Source organism: Excalfactoria chinensis, chromosome 15, assembly GCF_039878825.1.
Source record: "Excalfactoria chinensis isolate bCotChi1 chromosome 15, bCotChi1.hap2, whole genome shotgun sequence".
NCBI lineage: Eukaryota > Metazoa > Chordata > Aves > Galliformes > Phasianidae > Excalfactoria > Excalfactoria chinensis.
In genome coordinates, this window is record NC_092839.1 from 11,814,062 (window position 1) to 11,834,426 (window position 20,365).

The 20,365-nt window shown below is 42.7% G+C and overlaps 1 protein-coding gene across 2 annotated transcripts in view; it reads right to left on the reverse strand.

The window, feature by feature from the left end:
• Nucleotides 1-20,365, reverse strand: part of TSHZ2 (teashirt zinc finger homeobox 2) — a 202,177-nt gene that overhangs the window by 20,669 nt on the left and 161,143 nt on the right. The gene's annotated exons all lie outside the window — the stretch shown is intronic.

The following is a 20,365-nucleotide window of genomic DNA, read 5'->3' on the forward strand; positions in this document are numbered from 1 at the left end:
CAAAAGCCCTCAGCAGGCTTTAGAATGGCAGCTGCTCCAAGCGGTGAGGAGGTGGGTTGTGTCAGAAGCAAATCCTATGGAGCACAAGGCTGAGCCCAGAGCCACAAGGAGAGGCACCTGCTGGGTGCTGCATCCCCTTGCTCTGAGCTCACTCTCCTTTGACAGCCAGATGTCATTTGTGGTACATCTGTTCAATGAGGTTATGTGATGTTGAGCTATCAAATGCTTCTTTTAAGATGACTGATACTGGATTTATTCACTCTGCACAGGCCCTACATAGGGTCAAAGAGGGCTGAGTGATGTTTGACATCACAGGTGCCACAGGGGTGACCCATGGCACTGAATTCGCCTGCCTGCCAGCAGGAAGATTTTACAGCGCCTATTCCTGTGCTTCTGAGCAAGTCCTCGCTGTTTCCATTGGTTCTAAAGGCAGGAAGATCCGCCCCCCCCCTCCCCCGGCTCCCTGTTGTGGTTACTCAGCTGTACTGCTTTGCTGTGGCCTTACATGAACTGCAGCAAATGAACCACTGGCTCCTGGTCGTCCTCCTCCCTGTTTCATTACAGAAAGCCATTTGCCTTTTTAAATTGAAGTCTGAGAAATAAGTGTGCAAGTGGGTTAGAAGCCTAATGTCACCCGAGCTATTTACTGTGGTTGCTTCCTTTGAGGGCAGAAATGACCAGTTGGAAGGCAAAACCATATGAGGGAACCTGCAGCTGACAGAGAGGTGTTTTTCCCCCATGGGAAAAGAATAATTAACTTTCAGTAAGTCCTCCTTAATCTCCTGAGCCATGCAAACAAACAGAAAAAACAATGGAATGTTTTCCCTCTGCCTTTCAAAAGCACAAACAGAGCCATGTGTGCCAGATGGATGCTATCAGAGTGAATGTGTGCTTGGAGAAAGTGGATGGCCGAGCAGCATTGCTGGTGGGGAATGGGGAGGGAGCTCTGAAGTCTTGGGGCACTTTGAGGAGTGCCATAGCACATTGCTGTGGTGTCTGCCTCGCAGCCCTTTGGCAGTGGGGTTTAATATATTTGGTGATAAACTGCAGAATGATTTTCAGGATGTTGCAATGTTCAAATATATGAATAGGAACAAATAACATCCATTAAAAAAAAAACAACATGAGAACAGAATATGGAAAAAAAAAAAAAACAACAAAATTCCTAGTACACATTACGTAGGAGAACATACAAGTGAGATGATAAAGCCTGTCCTGTATTTTCAATACATGTACAAATTCACAGCAATCTCTTTGGATTCCTTTACATTTCACTAAGCATATGGTTGAGGCCCTACTGAGGAATGCACAGAGTTAGAGGGGATGTAAACATGCAGGACTTAGGATCAATTCTGCAAGCACACGCAAAGTCAGTGGCAGCACCGAGTTCTCACCTAACGCCATGTAGATGCAAATTGGCATTCATAATTTAAACAAGTCCTTTTTCTGCACCCCGGCAACACGAGCCGGATGCAAAAGGAAATCGGAAGACTTTCTCCGGATACGGAGAGGATCAAGCAGAATCTCATTAAGGACCACTTCAAAGATCAGTTCTTCATTTCCATACAAACAAGTTTAAATTATCTTGTGCGAATCTGCTGTTAGCTGTTGCACTGTTCCATTATGCATGATTCTTGACTGCTTGTATCATGAAAATCTGCACAGTGCTCCATTAGTGATTTTCAGTGTTATGCTAAAGCTTGCAAGTGGTCATGTTATTAGGTTAAAGTACTACATTTTGCATATTTATTCTGCCTTGCCACATTTATTACTTCTGATAGTGGCCTGGCAGAATTCCTCATGCATTTGACCACCTACTTTTCCTGACTTGTGTGTGACTGCAAGCAAAAACATAGCAGATAGCTGAGTGCAAACAGCCAGACAGACAGATGATGGCTCACACTTCCACTGGGGTTTTGGTCCACTTCAGAAAGAAACATACACATCCCCGCAGCAAGGTGCGTTGGGTCTATCTATACAATTCATCCTTTTAAACAACTCGAATTATGTGACAGATTTCATTACAGCCTAAATTAGTGTCTTCATTATTAAGGGTTTCTTTTTACAATGAGGAAATTTAAAGAAGCTTTTCCCAGGATTTTCTTCTATGAATATAAAAATGATATCATCTGGTTAGTATGCCTTCATCTTTGCCACACTTCTGGGATGTGCTATACTATTAACTTTCACAGAATATGTTCTGTTCCCAGATTACTGAACTCATCTTCCTTCATACATATTGGTTATTCTTTGAAGTCTTGGGGTCACTGTTGGGATGCAGAGCTGGAACATGTAAAGCACAAAGCAAAGCTGTGTAGAATCAGCCCTCCTTTGTGAGAAGTGGAATTCTGTTTCAATATTCTAAAGGACATCAATAGTATTTCCTTCTGCTTTTGAAAGACATGTTCCTGTAAAAAAACAGTGGTGACTAATGGTCCCTGCCAGCAAACTCTTCCTCCGGCTGGGAAGCCCCAAGTTTTGCTGCAGCAATCACTGCTGCTTTAGATGCCCAAAAACATGGGTGTGCTCAAGTGGCGATCAGATGCAGCTGTGGAATGGAGGGCCACAAAATGCAGCCGGATGCCATGAAAATGCTGCAGGAAACCTGCACTGTATAATGATGTGCTGGGGTTGTTTGAAGTTCATCTGGACAAACAGCACTTCTGCAGTCTCATCTGGGTGGATGCAGATGATGCAGGACAGCGCAGAAATAACAGGAATAATATGCGGTGTCTGAACAGACACTTCTGAAAGGCTTATTATGTTGAGATGTGTCTGAACCAAAATACTTTTCCCAAACAGTTTTGAAGATGTGGAGTGATTGACATTTGAAACCAAATCATGAGCCACGTATTGAAAGAAATTGTTTCTTTTTTCATGAAGGGCCGAGCAGAATCCCTGAATATCAGCCTACCCATCCATCTATTGCCTCTGTATGGGGCTATTCAAATCCATATCCAAAATTTTAGGCTTCATCTGATCTCTGATAATAGATTGTCAGCTGTGATGCTTTATCCCCATAAATTGTAGGCTGACACACGTTCTTTCTCAGGTAGTTCATTCATCTTAAAGCATTTTGTGCTTCTAATTTGTCATTTTTCTCCCCGCATCCCCACTGACCACAAATTACAGATGGTATCTCATCATGGGGCACCATAACAACAATAAAAGCTTCAACAAAATAGTCAGGATCTGATTCTGAGTGGAACTGAATGCCTTCAATTTTCCCAGGTGCATCTGGGAGCAGAGAAGTGCCGACAGTGCCCAGGAGCACCTCAGCTGGTGCCCAGGGATCCCTGCTGTGGGCCCAGGTTATCTTTTACACATAGGGGTCAATAAAAGCACGACCCACCATTCAGTGCTATCAGCTGTGCTGGGGCTGTTTGAAGCACAGAGATGGCATCGATTCCAAAAGAACTTGCTACGGAAGTATGAAACTACAGATAAGAAAACAACACATCTGAGTACACGGAAACAATGGAGTAACACACACAGCAGAAAAGGATGAGGTCTCAGCAAAGTCCCAGCTAACCATTCCCGGGCTGAATCAGCTATTTTCTGGGTTTTCCTTTCCAGTTTCTACAAGGCTGTAACTTTAAGGACAAACATTCATTTTCTGTGCCTTTCTGTGTTCTTTTTTCCCCCCCTTCCAGTCAGGTTTTGTGATCACCCTGCTGAGGTTAAAGCCAGGGTTAATAAAAACGATCCAAGTTTGAAGATATTGCCATTTTGCAAGGCTGACTGGGTGTGGATAACAAAATTAAGACTCAGCCTTATTGTGAACTGGCACGGAAAGAAAAGAGATCTGAACTGTTCACACGCCTTCCTACACTTTGCTCCAGAACATTACAGAATTCTGTTCCTGGAAAGATAAAAAAAAACACTGGCAGGTTTCGGTACCTGCGTCTGCAGTTAGCGCACAATTACCATCCTCCTATGGGCAGATGCAATTAATTAGCTACATCTACAATTACAGCAGCTGTGTGTGTACAGACACAATAGGAGAGAAGCAGCTCCTTCATGCACAGTCTTCCAGATTCCACGTGTCTGCAGACACCTGTCCCTTCAGTCTCACCTTTTGTGTCATACTAATGTGCAGGAGCTGCAATATTAAAGTAAAAACCACCTACGTTACACTTTTAAGGCATTGGGAGTCTTTTCTTTCATCTCCCACCAGATTCTTAACATTAAACAAGAGTACAAAGGCTACTGGAAGATCTTTTCCTGGCACAACGGCTGCGGTGAGGATGGGGGCTGCCTGCGAGGCCACCACTGAGCCCCAGCCCCCCCAGAAGCTCACGCTCCAAGGAGTTAAAGCCACCACCTCCCTGCACTGCACCGAAGAAAATAGATGTGATTTTCTTTACAAAAGAGCATTTCATTTAGGGAAAGAAAGAAAAAGGAAAGGCAGAGTTAACATAGCCATTATTCTCCATCTCAGGGAAAGCAAATCCTATTTTGCCTGTCATTACAGTAGGTAGAAAAATCCTTTCATCCAGTCATTAGTTGTAAACATTCCCGCGCCGCCTGGGACCAGGCCTCTGTTTCCCATCCCGTGCCGAAGCCATTTTCTAATACTAATGTTTTATACACACATCTCAGATACAATGCGAACTCCCCCAACCCCAAAGGCAACGGGGCATTCGTTTATACTAAATCAGAAGTGTCACCCTTGGCAACCTGCAGCACTGAAACATTTATTCGGCTTCACATTGCTGGCACTTAGAATTATTTCTTTCATGCCTGATAGCCGAATTACAATATGGCAGGTTTCCCCGGAGCCACTGGATCATTAGTGCCAGCTCACAACATACTTTCAACTGATATGGCATTTCATGTACAGCTGCCAATCAAGGGATGGGGAATGCAAATGAGGGTGGGCCCATTGGTGTTCAATTACTGTACAGTGAGCTCGTACGGCCCCGCTAATGACTGGCAGCCGTTTTGCTGAGTGGAGGAAGAGCAGAGAACAGAGGGAGGAATTCCCTCCGGGGAGCCGGGTGCGAGCGCAAGAAGTTTTTACATTTGATTTCCATATTTATTCATTTTTCCCCCCTCTGTGTGTTTCTAAACACGAGGCCGAAAAAATACTTAGCACAGCTTGTTTTACAAATACACAGCCTTGTCAGTTCAGTCTATTGCCAAGGCCACATCAGCAGAAGATTAGGCTTTTTTTTCCCCCACGTTCCCTTCAAAATATATGCCTCTCTTCAGAGCGGCCCAAGATGCCTCAGCCTTGAGGGAGTTTTAAGCTGTACGGAATCAGTCATTATCTCTCATTTTTGTGATTTTTGCTGTCCTTTTCACACACAAGAAATACGGTACCACTGCCCACAACACATCCTCCACCACTCGTGGGCTCTGGCTGCCACAGACCCCTGCTCTGTGCCCACGTCTGCAGGGGTTGGCCCACGAGGAAGATGAAAAACAACGGCAATGCTACGAAGAATAATGGCAGTGCTATGAAATCAGAACTGCTGAACACATTTATACATCACTGTAGGCATTACAGCAGCCTGCGGACCAGCGGTGGTGGGTTCTGGGCATGCATCACACCAGGCAAACTGAATCAAAGCACTGACAAAGCATAGCAGAAGGTTTTATCCCACCCCCACTCCCTCCACATCCAAGTCTGAGGAACAGGAGATGATACTCAGCAGTCTGGAATGGGATTTGCTTTGCATTTTGGCATCGGTCAGGCCAAAATCCTGAAGTGAAACCGATGGTACGTGGGAACAAAAAGAACCTGTGCAGGCAGTGCCTGGGTGACACATGCAAAACAAACATGCTCTGCTCCCCCAGGCTTCCATGCTAACATAGCACCCCTTCACACACTGCACACGGGCTGTTCTTAAGCAGCTCTGCCTGGTCCCTGCAGGAGATGGATTTTTCTCTGATCCTGATATTTCAGGCAATACAAGTCTGTTCCTGGTCTGCCAACAGCAAGGCTGGGATTGCACACACACAGGTGATCAAGCCACAGGACTGGATATTTTGTTATGCTACATTACTGGAAATGAAGAACTCCCTATAAATGTCAACAACACCAAATCCATACCTGTTAAAATATAATTAAAAAATGAAGTAGTTTTTCTGTCTGCATAGTAGCTGCTTTTTAATGTTAATCACTGAGTCACATTTAAAATCCTTTAAAAACAGGAAATGATGTGAATGACTAAATGTCTTTGTTGTTCTTCAGTTATTAAAGCACAGCAGAAGCCAATTAGACTTGTTTTTCTTAATGCTAGGTAATAAAGTGGAATGCTCCTATTTTCTGGAAGCAGACTGCAGTCCTCCTGCTGGATGGCATGATGTAGAAATACCCCAGAAGTCACTGGGATAGGAAGCCTGATCCTGCATTAATGAAACTTGTTTGCATGACTGCTATCACCGTACAGAGGCCAAATGACAAGTCTGAGGTGGAGGCTGGTAGGAAGCAGATTTCCTGCTTGCACGGAATGTCTGAGATATGCTCCTGCTTTGTTGGCACTCCTCCACTTAACTGTTAGCAGTGGAGAATAAAGCACTGTGTTGGACCTACCCTGCCTATTATTTCTACCACCAGTACCTAACAGTGTGTACCAAGAGCTGCTGCTGTTTATACTGCAGTGGAAGTACCTTGTCCCCTTGCCGTGCATCTCAGGAGGACCTGGGAGTCGAAACTCAGGAAGAAAGAACCATTTTTCTACCTGGCACTTAGCCCTGAACTAATTTCCTTAGTTTCTGCCTCCAAAGGTTGCTCTAGGGAGCAGCCAGTGGCAGGACTGGAATCGCAGCTGCTGTGACCTCATGTGTGCATTTCACAGCACAGCACTACAGGTCTTGGTATGAGACCTGCACAGTCATAGAACAGACCAAGGATTCCTGCAGCATGTCCCCTCCCACTTTCCTGCTATGCCAGGGGCTGGGAGCACACCTCCCAACAATGCTTCCACAACACTTCCCTCCACAATTTGTTACCAACACAGCAAGCCTTTAGCAGAACTGGAGTTAAATCTGGACACACAATACTGTCCACTTCTATTGCGTGTCTCTAAGAAAAACTGATCGTTGGAAATACGTCTCCTGCATCTTGATGACATTTTAGCTGCAATTAGCAGTTTTCAGGTTAAGCCAAAGTAGAGCTCAGAGACCTCACGTTAGCTGACTGGTCAGAGCGCATAATAAAATCAGCAGTCTGAGGTTCAGATCTCACTCTGCCTAAATCAGAGGATCACACTGAGCGCATCTCTCCCAAATGGAGCTACTTGACCACTTACACTTCTGCAATGGCCCTTGATTTTTTTTCCTCCCAGTATGATTTTTGGTGATGTTGGTTTCATACTGGAGGAAATAAAACACACGTGTAAAAACTTGAAGGCTTTCATGAACTGGAACTACTGTTTTCTGGTGAGACCTGAAGTTAATTACCCTTGCACATCCTTAACGCGAGGACAGTGAGAACAGCAGTTCACAATTCAAGGCTGAGCAGCAGCTGAGGCGCTCACTTGACTTTCCTAAAGTACAGCACCGAGATTTAGAAATGTAAATGTAATAAATACCACACTCCCAAGCTTATAAGCTCGCACTCTTGACTTTACACTCCCACTTGAAAAGGCTGACTATGAAAGCTGAAGTCTCTGAGGCATGCTGGTCCTTTGGAATTGGCAAGCAGTTACATCATCCACCTATGGCTATGTTCTCCTGGCATTCTGCCTGCTTCTTATTACTGTGAAGCACACACGGTTAGACACGACTATCCAGGGGCCAACTTTGCCCACTAACATCAGAAACCAGATCCCCCAACTTAACTAGTGTTAGTGATATCACATGATATGCAATACATGAGTAGCTCATGTCTGGCACTGCATCACCACTACACTTCCAATCACTCCGCTTGTTAGTTACCACCAGGAGCACGGAAACGACAATGGCAGACACAAAGCAGAAATGCATCAGGATTCATTCTTTAGGTGCAGACGTCACTCACTTGCAAATGATTTCCATGAGAGTACAAACGAGTGGAGTCAGGCTACAGAACATGCATAACTTGGGAATGACACTTCTCAATGGAGGTATAGCTGATAAATCAGGTGACACTAAAATTTGGGGAATGAACCTTTAAATATTTTGTAACTGAGAAAGAGGGATGTGAGGGGTTGAATGTTTCCAGAGCAACAAAAACAGGAGAATTTAAGTGGAAACTTTACTCAGAAAAATACTTCTGAACGTCAGAGATTTATTCACGCAGTGATTTGGATTGCCCTGTCCTTGAGAACAAGGTGCAGAAAAAATAACAGAACTATTTTCTTTAAGAACGGGCAGAAAAATTATTAAAATCCCAAAGATAACTAAGATCAAAACTATCCAAAAAACACCCAAGGTCCCAAAAGACAAAGACAACGGTCAGTGTGGAAAGAAGCCCTACAGGAACCAGAGCCCACATATGCTGAAATATCTATTTATGTTTGTAGGTCAGAAGTTGATGTTTGCAGCATTGTGAAATAAACGCGTCAGGAGAAATACATCACTCTCATATCACAGGGCTATTGGCGATGCAGTCAATACATCGATTAGTTCTATTGTTACTCCTTACCAGCAGATACAATTCATTACACAACTGCAGTCCCTAAAACTGAAGAAAACGTTTTCTCCAGATACTCCCCCCCCCCCCCCCCGACTCTCCCTTTTTGTTACAAGGGCTGCTAAGTCCAAATTTTAGCAGTACACACATGCAGAAAATGTACAAACGTTGTGAAGCAGAGCTGCAAATACACGCCGTGTTAGCGGATATGAAAGCTGCTAAATTAGTGCCTGAATCAATGGCCATTGTGTCGGTCATTTGGCTGAGGGTTTTTTTTTACTGCCTTTGTGCTTGTTGTATAGTGGATGCAGTGCAAACAAATCAGGTGTGCAAATGAGATTGTAGTCAGGAAGATTTGGGTTTTCCTCTGTTACTTCACTCTTTAATTTTTTTATGAGTCTCTTGTGTCTAGTTTTGTTTATAATGCCTGGTGGCAGATCCTATTTGTGACTTATCATTTTAAAGCAGTTTTTGTATTTCATCTCTGTTGAATTCCCTCTGGAGGATGCTACCATGGAGGCTAATGATGCCAACAAAGCCGACTGTAGTAGAGGAACTCAGGAAAAGAAGCAGATTATGTTATTGCACATTTCCAGGAACGTCAAATTCACCTCGGCTGCTGCAATACATGTCCCTCTTTTTGTCTGTTTTTTTTTCCCCCAGAATGGGTGGAAATGATCCACAGTCACTCACACTGTACATCACGTCTTTCCCTGACACGAAGGATGATATAATCAGCAAGCAGACTTGGAGCAGGAAACTGAAACAGTGCTTTATGCACTCTCTCTGGCACACAATCCATTTCAAAATCTGTCTAACTGTCCGGCAGGCTGGCAGTGCTGATCAGGACGCATTACACCCCTAAGTGTCAAATAACCGCTAACCACAGAACAACACCTCCCAGGATTTTAATACTTCCATGTTAAGGGATATGAAAGATTCACTGCTAATACAACCAAAATTCTACCTTTACCACAGATAAGCACCAACCCAGAGGGCAACAGCTGACTGGTCATTTGAGTCCAGTTAGTCATAGGACAGAATTCCAGTGTGACTCTTGTGGATTTGATCTTTGGGTAAATTGAAGGTAAAGCCGCACTGCAATCTTATAACAAGGAGTACCAGCTGCTAGGAAGCCCTGCGGTCAGGGGAGCAAGTATTCGCCTACAACAAAGGAGATGCAGGGTCTACACTTCATTCCATGCCTGATTTCTAGCTTGCCCCTGGCAAACCATTCCATCTCTTGTGCTGCTGCCCACTCTGTCAGCTTCACTGTTTGGCCTGAAAACTCATGAGGACCAGGACTGTTTTGTTTTGCAAGCTTTCTAGAAGGCTACTTTAATACAAATAGACTTGGCGTGGTTTGAGAATGTTTGCAAACTGCTTAGGATGTATGATTCAGAAATATTAAAGTGTGATTGAGAATTAGCAATGGGTTGGAGGTGACGGCATAGAGAAACCTAGGGGTACATAATAAATATGTAGCTGTTCTTTATTAGAAGAATTACGTAGCTCCTTTTTCATGTCAGTACTGAGAGAAAAAAAAGAGAATCAAATCATTTCCCCTGAAGGACAGCCTACTGGAAAAGTGTCATTCGTTCTTGACCCAGCCTTTAAACTCGAGCTTACTGGCAAAATGGTAGAGGAGTTAGCATATCATCTTGGGGTGTGCAGCAGTGCAGAAGAATTTGACAGCCTCCTGGATGAGTTCTGTATTTACCAACTCTTCGATACTGACAGTGTTATGAAAGGGCCAGTAAACACAGCAGTGCTCTAGTTCTGGGGCACTGTTCTTGGCAAGAAGCAGGCACTAGGGCTGATTTTTTTGTTTAGTTAGACTCACGTCGATTCTTTCGTGCTCGCCTAAATCAAAGAGGCAGAGCCTGAAAGACTTTTGCAAGAACGTGAAAGACCAACTTACAATAGTGTCTAAAGAGCCATTCCTGCCAAAAATAGGTATATTCAATGAGATCCTGAGCTGGTTAAAATGGAAAAGCTTTATGCTGACTTACGGCAGTGGAATATCTGGACTATCAGCTTTACAACAGGATGATAGTGTGATACCAATTAACTAATGCCTTAAAGCAAGCAGATAGAGTTAAAACAAAGCATTCAAATCTTGGCTGAGCTTGATCTATCCAGGAATTCTGTTTGAAAGACAAACAAACAGCTCAATCTGAGTACGTGCACTGTTTTCTTTTTTACAGAAATATATAAACCCGAACAGCTATTGAACTCCTTGCAATACTTAACCATCAAACAAAAAGACGCACTATAGAAGACATGACGCACAGGTTGAAATATTATGTATTATTAATAATGTTGATATAATTATTCAATGAAATAAGTATTCTCATTCTCAAATCTTAATTATTATTTTTTCTACAGGCTTAATCTAAATAACTCTAACTATGCTTATGGACTCTCACAGCTTAACAGTCTAGGCTTCCTGCTCAGCCAAAGGAGAATTGCTCTTGGTATTCCATCCAAGGAATTGCTCTAGTGTTTGCAGAGGGAGCTGGGCTGTAATTCAAGGGTATAGAACATGTTCCTACAGGTTAGAAGCCATAGATGCCTCCCATCTGGCACCCAAATCATCCCCCCCCCCCCTTTTTTTTTTTAATCCCCAAAGTTCATCACATCTCAGCAGCACATCTCCTCATATGACTAGGCAAAGACCCACTGGCCCAGATGCAGGGTGAATGTGTGTAAGACTTAAGTTAATCAGACATTGCAAGTGTTCGCCAGACTGAGCTCTGTGTGTGAAAATGACTTTAAGATCTATCAGCATACAAGCGTTATTATTATTTCACTTATTATTGCAAACTAATTCATCTAATAATTCACGGCATAATAATTCAGGATCTAGTTAGTATAGAATGAGATCAAAAAACATCAAAAGCATATGGAGCATAACGTTTAATTGCTCTATGACTCCCTCTCTAGTCTTTCAACACCACAAACTGCCTATTAATAAGTGACAGGAACACCAACAGAGGGACAGTATTAGAAGACTTTTCTAGCAGTTCAGACTTCAAGATGATGGCGATCTTAAATCTGCCTCTAAATGAAACATTTCTGGTTCAGAATCTTCATAAATATGCAGATGTTTGTGGAGATGAATACAAGTTTGTTACGCTCCTGACACACTATCAGTTTGTCAGCCTATCCTTTTGCACTTTGCAGCAGCAAATATGGCTTCATGTAGCAACAGAAGGACCATCTTTCATTTCAGCTGAAGGCCACATTCCGCACCTCAGTCAAATGTTTTAGACAAATGCTCTTCATAAAATAAGGCAAACGTGCCTTTTCTTTTTCTTTATAGGAGGTCAGTTGTTATTCTCTGTCAATGGATTATTATCAAAGATAAAACCTTAACATGCATTTTCTTTTTTACTTGTTTTTAGGGTCATATTACAATCCATTGAAGTTTTGTGAATCTGAAGAAAAAAAATCAGCGACAGGACTCACCATCTGTTGCATAATGAAAGAGACATGTGAATAATAGAACGTCAGTTGAAAGGGTTGCAAGTGATCAAATGTTGTTCAGCACCTCAATAATATTGCCTCGGAAAAAAAGGCTTCCTTTAGATATCTCAGCACCGCAAGATTTTGGTTGTTTGTTTGTTTTGTTGTTGATTCCACAGCTGGGAGTGGTATTTAGCATATATATGTATGTATATATATTTATTTAATGGGTTTCTTGAAAGTGGCAGTTCTTGAGGATAGTGGCAATGCTCACAGATACAGACAGCTGCTCCCTTCACTTTTGAAGTTCAGGGGCTGTGGAGAATGTACACATACAGCTCATTTTTATAGATGTGGGATTGAATTCTTAATTTAATCCCAAACGCGCCATACACACAACCCTACCTTCCTAGTGTTGTATTTCTTTGACATGAATAAAGACCTGTGATTTAATCCTTCCAAACATTCCAAATTAAAGGGCAGATCTGCACAGATTCAAGGCCATAATGTTTTCTCCAGATGTTTTTTTTTTCCTTCCCTTTTTTGGAAGAAAGAATACCAAGTGCTTTCATATTTGATAAGTCCATTGCCTGATAGGAAGCCACTGTAAGGGACCTACAAACTGTGCTTCACAGTCTATCTCTTAAGGCTGTACTGTGCAGAAACATTTTCTGTGCTCTCTTAAAACAAGATCTGAGGCTAAAAGAGCCACAACTATCATTTCTAAGATGTCAGAAGGCACTGATGAAGAACCAGACAACAAAGAATACTAATGCAAATTATACCATGGTCCACCAAAAAAGAAGTTATCCTTCCGTTTCTATTCTAATTCACACTTAATCTAGTCACCAATGTCTTTCCAAACTCCGGTTCTCCCACAAGCCATGCTATGCAATGCCTACATACTAACTTTAACACAGATGGAAATATAAAAGCTATAAATTATATCAGAAACCAATTAAACAACAGGGATACCAAAATACAGTTGCAGTTACAGCAGAATAACTCACTGCTTCTATCTTTAAGCTAAAGAATTTGGTGCTAAGGACCTTCCTTCATGCAGCAGTCAAGTTCCATTTATACTCAACACATTTTTACTAATTTTCACTTTCCTTCTGTAGGAAACTTGATAAGAAAAAAACCTTCTTGAATATTCAATCATTCAAATTAATGGGCATTTTCTGGGAATGTTGTTGTTTTTTTCCTCCCAGGAATACTGGCAGATGAAAAGTTCACAGAAGTATTCTGGTGCAATTTGTAGATCAACTGCAAAGAGCTGCACGCCTTGCTTCATTTCTAATGGGCTACAAGTTAAATGCTACATTTTCATTTTCAGCTGACAATGAAAAACACCAAGTAATATTCTAAGGCCAAAAATTATTGCTGGAACTTATGAGCAAGTCATTTCTTAACAGCTTTGTTCCTTGAATACTGTCTTATCAAAAGTGCCCAGGATTTTATTGAAGTGAACTGTACTAATGAAAAAGAGCATTTGATGAACAGGCATTGGCTGCAGACTCCATTGTCCCCCTTCTGTCCGATGGGTTTCATCAGTAAAAAAACCAGAGGTACCCAGGTGACCACAGATGAAAATATCTAAATTTCTTTAGGATTATTTTCTCTCCCTCTCCCACCTTATTTATTATTACTATGATTTTCTTTTTCCTAAACAAAACTTCTTTAAATTAAATCTCCTAAATATGGGTGTATGGATGCAGAAATACCAAGACTAGAGAAGTACAGGCCCAAATGTTCTCAACATTTCTTAAGAAATAACATTTTAATACCAAATTCTGATGCTCCATATGTTGGAAGTGGAGCTTACCAATTATTACTGCTTTATTAGATTTAGCTTCCTCTTTGATCTCTTGTTACGCTGTGCACTCAATATCCTTTTCTCCAATCCAGATGCTTGGAGTTTCACCCTACTCATGTACTTGTAGTCCTATTACTTGGAATTTCTGTACTTTTGATCTCACTGGTAGAGACAGAGACATAATTACAGTAACAGATCAGGCCGCCTGCCAGTATCAATGGTAAATAACACCGAATGACTCATAGTTTCACAGTCATAACGTGGTTTACACATTTCGGTATGCAGCTGCCCAACAGACTTGGCCAGAACATATAGACAAATGCCAAATATCTCAGGGCTTCTCTTTTGCAGAGCAGAGGATCTGTGAGATAATTAGCTTTGGCCCATCCTTTGGCAAAGAACAGAAGTAAAGACAGGAAAGGCTCTATTGAGAGATGAGATCCCTTTTTGTTCTTCATTTGTTTTTTGTTACTGTTATTTAAGAATATAAAAGAAGAAAGTCATCAACTTGAGAACCAGACTGAGGCCCAGTTAGAAGGGTGTGATTCCTTTCATTCAAGGAATGTCCTTCCTCAAGCAGGTGCTGCCGGCAGCCTGCCCATCAGAAGAGGGAGAAGGCCACTCCTCTGCCAACACAAGTTGCAAGATGCACTGCAAGTCCCATGGGAAGCATCAGCTCCCTCTGCTCTCTGGACCCACTCCCCCTGCCCCTTCAGCATCTATTCTTTGCATGGTGTAGCTTAAACATGGACAAGAAACAATCCAGGACTTTTATCAACAAGTTCTTTCAAATGAAGCTATTACATCACCTCCTAAAGAAAGTGAACATGTGCCTTAACTCCTCAGAAGTCTGCAGTGAGTTGAAACACAAAAACTGGAGGATTTGTGTGACTAGCTTTTACAGCATTCATTTCAATGATGTTGCCAATTAAATATTATTATGATCTCTCTTGAAAGTGAGATGGTATCTCCGCTTTTTCCAAAGCAGCAAAGCCACTCATCCTAATGCGCTACAAGGAACTCCTCAAGTTTATGACCAGCAACAGCTGCAGCATAACATCCAAAGATAACTCAAATCTCATGCTTTGGGGGATAAAAGAGCACTGTGAGGGTCAGGGAGGACATTTCCCCCCCCCAGTACAGAACCCAGCACAAGCAGCCAGATATGCTGCGAGGGTAGGAAGAAACTGTCAAACTACAAAGCAATGGATAGAGGCCACCTGATACAGAAGAGTTTTGTGGAGCAACTGAACAACTTGATATTCTGTGGGAGATTCATGGCACACCTGAGTGTTCCCACAGGCACACACTCATTTCTGCACTGTGAGATAGAGGTAACATACTTCACAACATCAGGAGGTTTACTAAGCTTCCTCTGCGACGTCTGAACAGGGATATCATTGAGCATGCACGGTGCATAAATTATTTCTATATCTCTGTATGGATATACGTATGCTTATGTGTGCACGTTAGAAAATGCACATATGGGATAGAAAACACCTCCATACAAAACATTTAAGAAAGTTTGATGGAGCGATGCAGTGAGGAGGCTGCAATGGGAAATGTTTCACAGCCCTGTTTCAATGCAATTTCCATTTCACCCAGAAAACAGTTGGATTAATTAAGAAAGGTCCAAGGGCCCTGGGTGCCTGTGGTGGGAGGGGTCAGCACAGCCTGCTCCCCATAGGGCAGCGGGAAGGAGAAGTTTTCCTTCCAAAGGATTCACAATCAGATATTTACTGTATTTATCACAGAGATCAAACCCACACACAGATGTCACGTTTCTCAAATTCCATCAGTAGATCAGACAAGCAGTCTCTGGAAAGAGGACATTGCAGGCAGAAAGTTCAGGACGGAGGGCCATTCCCGCCCCGGCTTCTGTCGTGCACCCACAGCCTTTGTTGTCTCCGCAATGCTGATAAATCAATCCATCAAAAAATTTCCTCAGTGAAACTCAATCAAGAAAGGTCATGTCAGCGGGAGAGGAACAGATTAAATTAGCATCAAATTAGACATGGAAAGTGAGTTCTGTCAAAATCATCACAGCGCTCAGCACAATTAGAATATGTTAATTATGCATTTCATTAAGGTAGTGCTCTTTGAATGCGAGATGAAATGTCAGTGGTGTAGGCATCCGAAAAAAGGAAGATTGCCAGGCACAACTTTCTCTAGACAATGTGTGACACCTTCATTAACATCAAGAATCACAAGTCTGTCTTGACTTTTTTGTAAAGTATTAAACCGTTAACCGTTTGCTGGCACTTGGCAGAGGGAGAACCAGCCACGTCCCCTCCTGCTCCTCTCAGACACCACTCTGAGCCCCCAGGGATGGCCACGAGCATCCAGCATGGGCACAGCTACCATGGGGAGCCTAGAAGTGAGCTGCTGCCAGGGGGAGGGGGGGAAGATAAGGGAAGGAGGCAGAAGAGAAAAGGGTAGAACAATTTTATTTTGCCCCCGGTTGTGAGATATAATCAAACTAAAGGGAGAGATGGAAGGGGGGGGGGGGAAACGCAGGGAGATTTGCAAACCTGCATTTGACAAACTCTAATTTGGGGAATTATTTTGTATATCAAACATCTTTGATTCCTAATGATGAGCCGTGTTTCAAAGGGAAAAATGATCCCTGGTGAGCCTGGGAGGGAATGGGAGCTTCATAAAAATACTACTTATAGGTTTCATTAGATGCATTATCAGATATTCAGTCTGAGGTGGATCAGAAAAGATAATTACATACTTTCTGGAAACACAAGAAAAGCCACTGACTTTCAGAGACTTGCCCTGAGCCTCCTGTGCTCTTCTGGGGCCCGCTGAGTCACAAATGGTCAGTCTGACTGTCACCTCACTGCCACTCACTTGCATATCAGGAGGCATCCACAGAAAGGTGCTGTGCACATGGTGTACGTGCAGCAGTGTGGTTAGAAATACATGTTTACTTATGTATATGGGGAACAGGTAGTTGTGTGTGCCCTTGAATACTTGTAAAAACTCAATCTCACACTGCAGGTGAATGCCTCCATGTCTAATATGTCCCTCAGTAATCTGCTCCTCTCCCCAGCTAAAACTTCAGCCTGCTGTTGGTAGCGAAAAACTGTAGATATGTGAGAGAAGGGTTACTGTAAATGAGAGCAATTTCAGTGTGTTTTTAATGAGTTTTTCCTTGGTTTATTGTAGCTTTTGTAAATCCTGCCTGAGAACTCAAAGTTGCCAGATCTCCCCAAAGACACATACTGCAGCTTCCAATGCCCTCAGGACGCCATTTTAATGTAACAGGTTCCAATACTGTCAAAAAATGCCAGTGAGCAAATGGGAGCCAGAGCCTACTTCAGCACACTTGGCTGGCCTTACAGCTTTCTGAAATCTGTTTGTACTGGAGCTGGAAAAAAGAGATTTTTATCATTTGAAATAAACTCCAGAGTCCCAGAGCAAACAAGCTTCAAGATGCCCATTGTGCTCAGCAGTTTGGGTGAGAGGGCTAAGGATAAATGGAAGGGGTCAGTCCCAGTGTTTGTGGCAGCAGATCTCATGTGTGGATGCCCTGACTACAGCCTGAGCAGGAGCATCAGTGCCCAGGATGCGGCTCCACTGGGAAATGACTTCAACAAAAGGAATTTGTGAAACTTTTCCTTGAAATGAGGACTCTTAACTCCAGAAAACCTGGATCACAATGAAGTACACAGTCCAGGATCCGGGACAAACAGCATTCTTCCATTTAGATGCTACCAGTCTCTAAAGTTTTCACTCACCCTAAGCTTAACACTCCTTTTGTAGTAATAGAGAACTGATCACATGCTCTGTTTCATCATTTATGTCAGCATAGCTCCTGGGGGTTACAGGGCTATGAATTAATGTAATTGAGGGGTGAATCAAGATCATTTCTTTCTACTTTACTTCATGATAGGGCAAAAACCACAAAGCTGGAACAGTTTCCATCACAATCCCTCAAAAATGAGCTTTCCAGCCAGAACCACACAGGAATCAGAGCTCCTTTCTGATGAAAACATGAAACTAAACACAACCTGTCCTGATGAGGGTCAGTATGATAAGTGATGGTTTTTGTGAGCAACGGTTGGGTCACTCGTATCCAGGAGAGTAGCAGCCACACAGCTGTCACTTAGAGCACAGGCAGCACTATGAAAGAGCAGCAGCAGTTTGTGGGTCTTCAGGCATTTCTATGTAGTCAGGGGCAGCAGTGCAAGCAGCTCTGTCTCCCATGGAGCAGCTCTGCATCCTCAGGACCAAACCAGCCCACAACTTGGTGAAGCTGTGCCGGCTTTTCCAGCACCCACCTGAGGAATGCTTATTCCAGATCTCCTGCTCTATTACTGCCTCCCCTTCCCCAGCACAGTAGGAGCTCCACCAACCATCCACAACAGTTAATTACAACACAAAATAATTCTTTTTGCCAAACACACCAGTGGACATGGCATCCCTCACTGATACCTGCCACCTTCCAGGCACTTCAGCGCACCATTGGCTTTTCCTCCCAGTCCATTTAATGATTTCTATAAGCAACAGAAATCTGGAGGCGTACCCAGAGAGGCTTTACGTAGGTAAACTGCATGCACAGAATTTGCTTTGTACAGATGGTCTTTAATTCACTTTATTCCCACCCTGGGAAAGCAAGTCTAAAAGCCAGACAATACAGGAGATACCTTTTATAGTGAAAGGAGATAAGTGAGAGGTGTGGATACAAGCTCTGCTCAGTACTCCTCTGTTGCATGAACTTACTACCTTACAGTTAAAAACACTCATATCTCCCCAAGTCAACTTCATAGATTTAATTGTTGCTGCCAGCTGTGATTTCTCTTATTTTTGTATTTCTAGATCTCTGAAACTTACTCAGCAAAAATACCCATCACTTAAAACTGCACAGGAAATGCCATGTGAATGTAATGTTTTATGTTGCAAGTTCTAATTCCATTGCAATTTTTACTGCTGCACCTTCCCCCTCCCAAACAACACATTTAACCCACAATGCCGAATGAAAACTGACAACCAGAAATTTCCAGTAATGTTATTACATGATCATATTTGTTTGGGCTGAAACCATACTTTCAGTTGGAAAAAAAAACCAACTGGCAACAAAACCCCATTTCCTAAAACTAATTTGAAATAAATGTGAACTTGGCAGTTTCAAAATAAACAGTGTCTCAAATCTATATTTCATCAGGGAGAGGCCTTGTTAATTGGTCACACTGATGGTAAGGAAATGTTATCTCCTCTTCATCCTTCCAAGCACTCAGTGGCATTGTATGAAAGGAAGGGAGACATGCCCTCTGCTCCTTGGATTTTACAATCTGGTTGTATGTGACATGCATGACAGAGAGATGCCACTGCATGAGTTAGAGGGAGAGATGTGAAGTGCTTAGAAGATTCAGAGAGAGATTTACATGCATAAATAGTTATTTTAAGAAAACATCTCGTTCATTTACACAACTGTGGCAGCCCTCTTTAAATTCAGCAAACTTCTTCGTCCTACAGTGAGATATATGACAGAAGAATTTAAATCAGAGCAAACATCATTGGTTAATCAGAGTTTAAGGAAAATCCACTGCTGTTTGATAAGGACTGGGGAACTGACTGCCAAGCCCAGGCTTTGCTGTAGCAGACCAGCTAGAGATGCACCTGCAGCAATGCACGACTGCATAACAGCTGCTACAAAGCTCTGCAGAAAAAAATAAATCAAAAACTTAAAACGGAAATTGCAAAACAGCATCCTATGAGCAACCTGAAGACAATTCCTAACCCAGAAAGCACATTACTAGTGTAATAAAATGGGTGTACAGAAACAAAGGAGACTCCAAGCACATTGGCATAAGCATTTCTTGGGCAGGGATCAGTGGAGTAGCCCAAGGGCCTCAGTGTAACTGCAATAAGCAACCGGGATGCAGGCAAAGGCTGTATTTGCTGGGAAAGAAGTCTCTTAAACTGCACTGTTAAATGAGAGACTTCCAACAGATCTCCTGTCTTAGACCTTGACCACTGCGAGCTGAGTTCGGGAGAACAATTACTTTCGCAGAGCTTTCATACTGCACTTATCACTTGTCTTGCTCCTCACAAAAGCATCTTCTTTTCACAACAGCACTGGAGCAAATTGCTGTGCCTTTGTTGCCAGGCAAGCTCTCCTCACTATTCTCCTCCTTGCCAGCCTCTCCAGCCTCCAGTCTGCAGTTTCAGGATGCGCTCTTAAATCAAGAGCGACTTCTCTCAAAGCCAATCCACAAATAGCCCAGAGTTCACAGCACTCAGACATGCTGCAGACGTTTGTTTCTTTGAGCCATGTTTCTGTTTGGATACACAAAGGAGGCTTCAAAGTTTCTCATGCAGCTATTCAATTCCCTCCGTGAGGGGAACATTCCTGTTAATGAATTATTTTGTCAGTCCCTGCTCTTACACAACTGCTGGCAAGGTTCAGACACTGACGCAGGACACTGGAGCTGGCTGATTTCTTTCTTTCTGCTTGAAATCTTCCCCCCTCCATTTCTGTAGTGGAAATTAAGTTTTTAAGCTAAGGC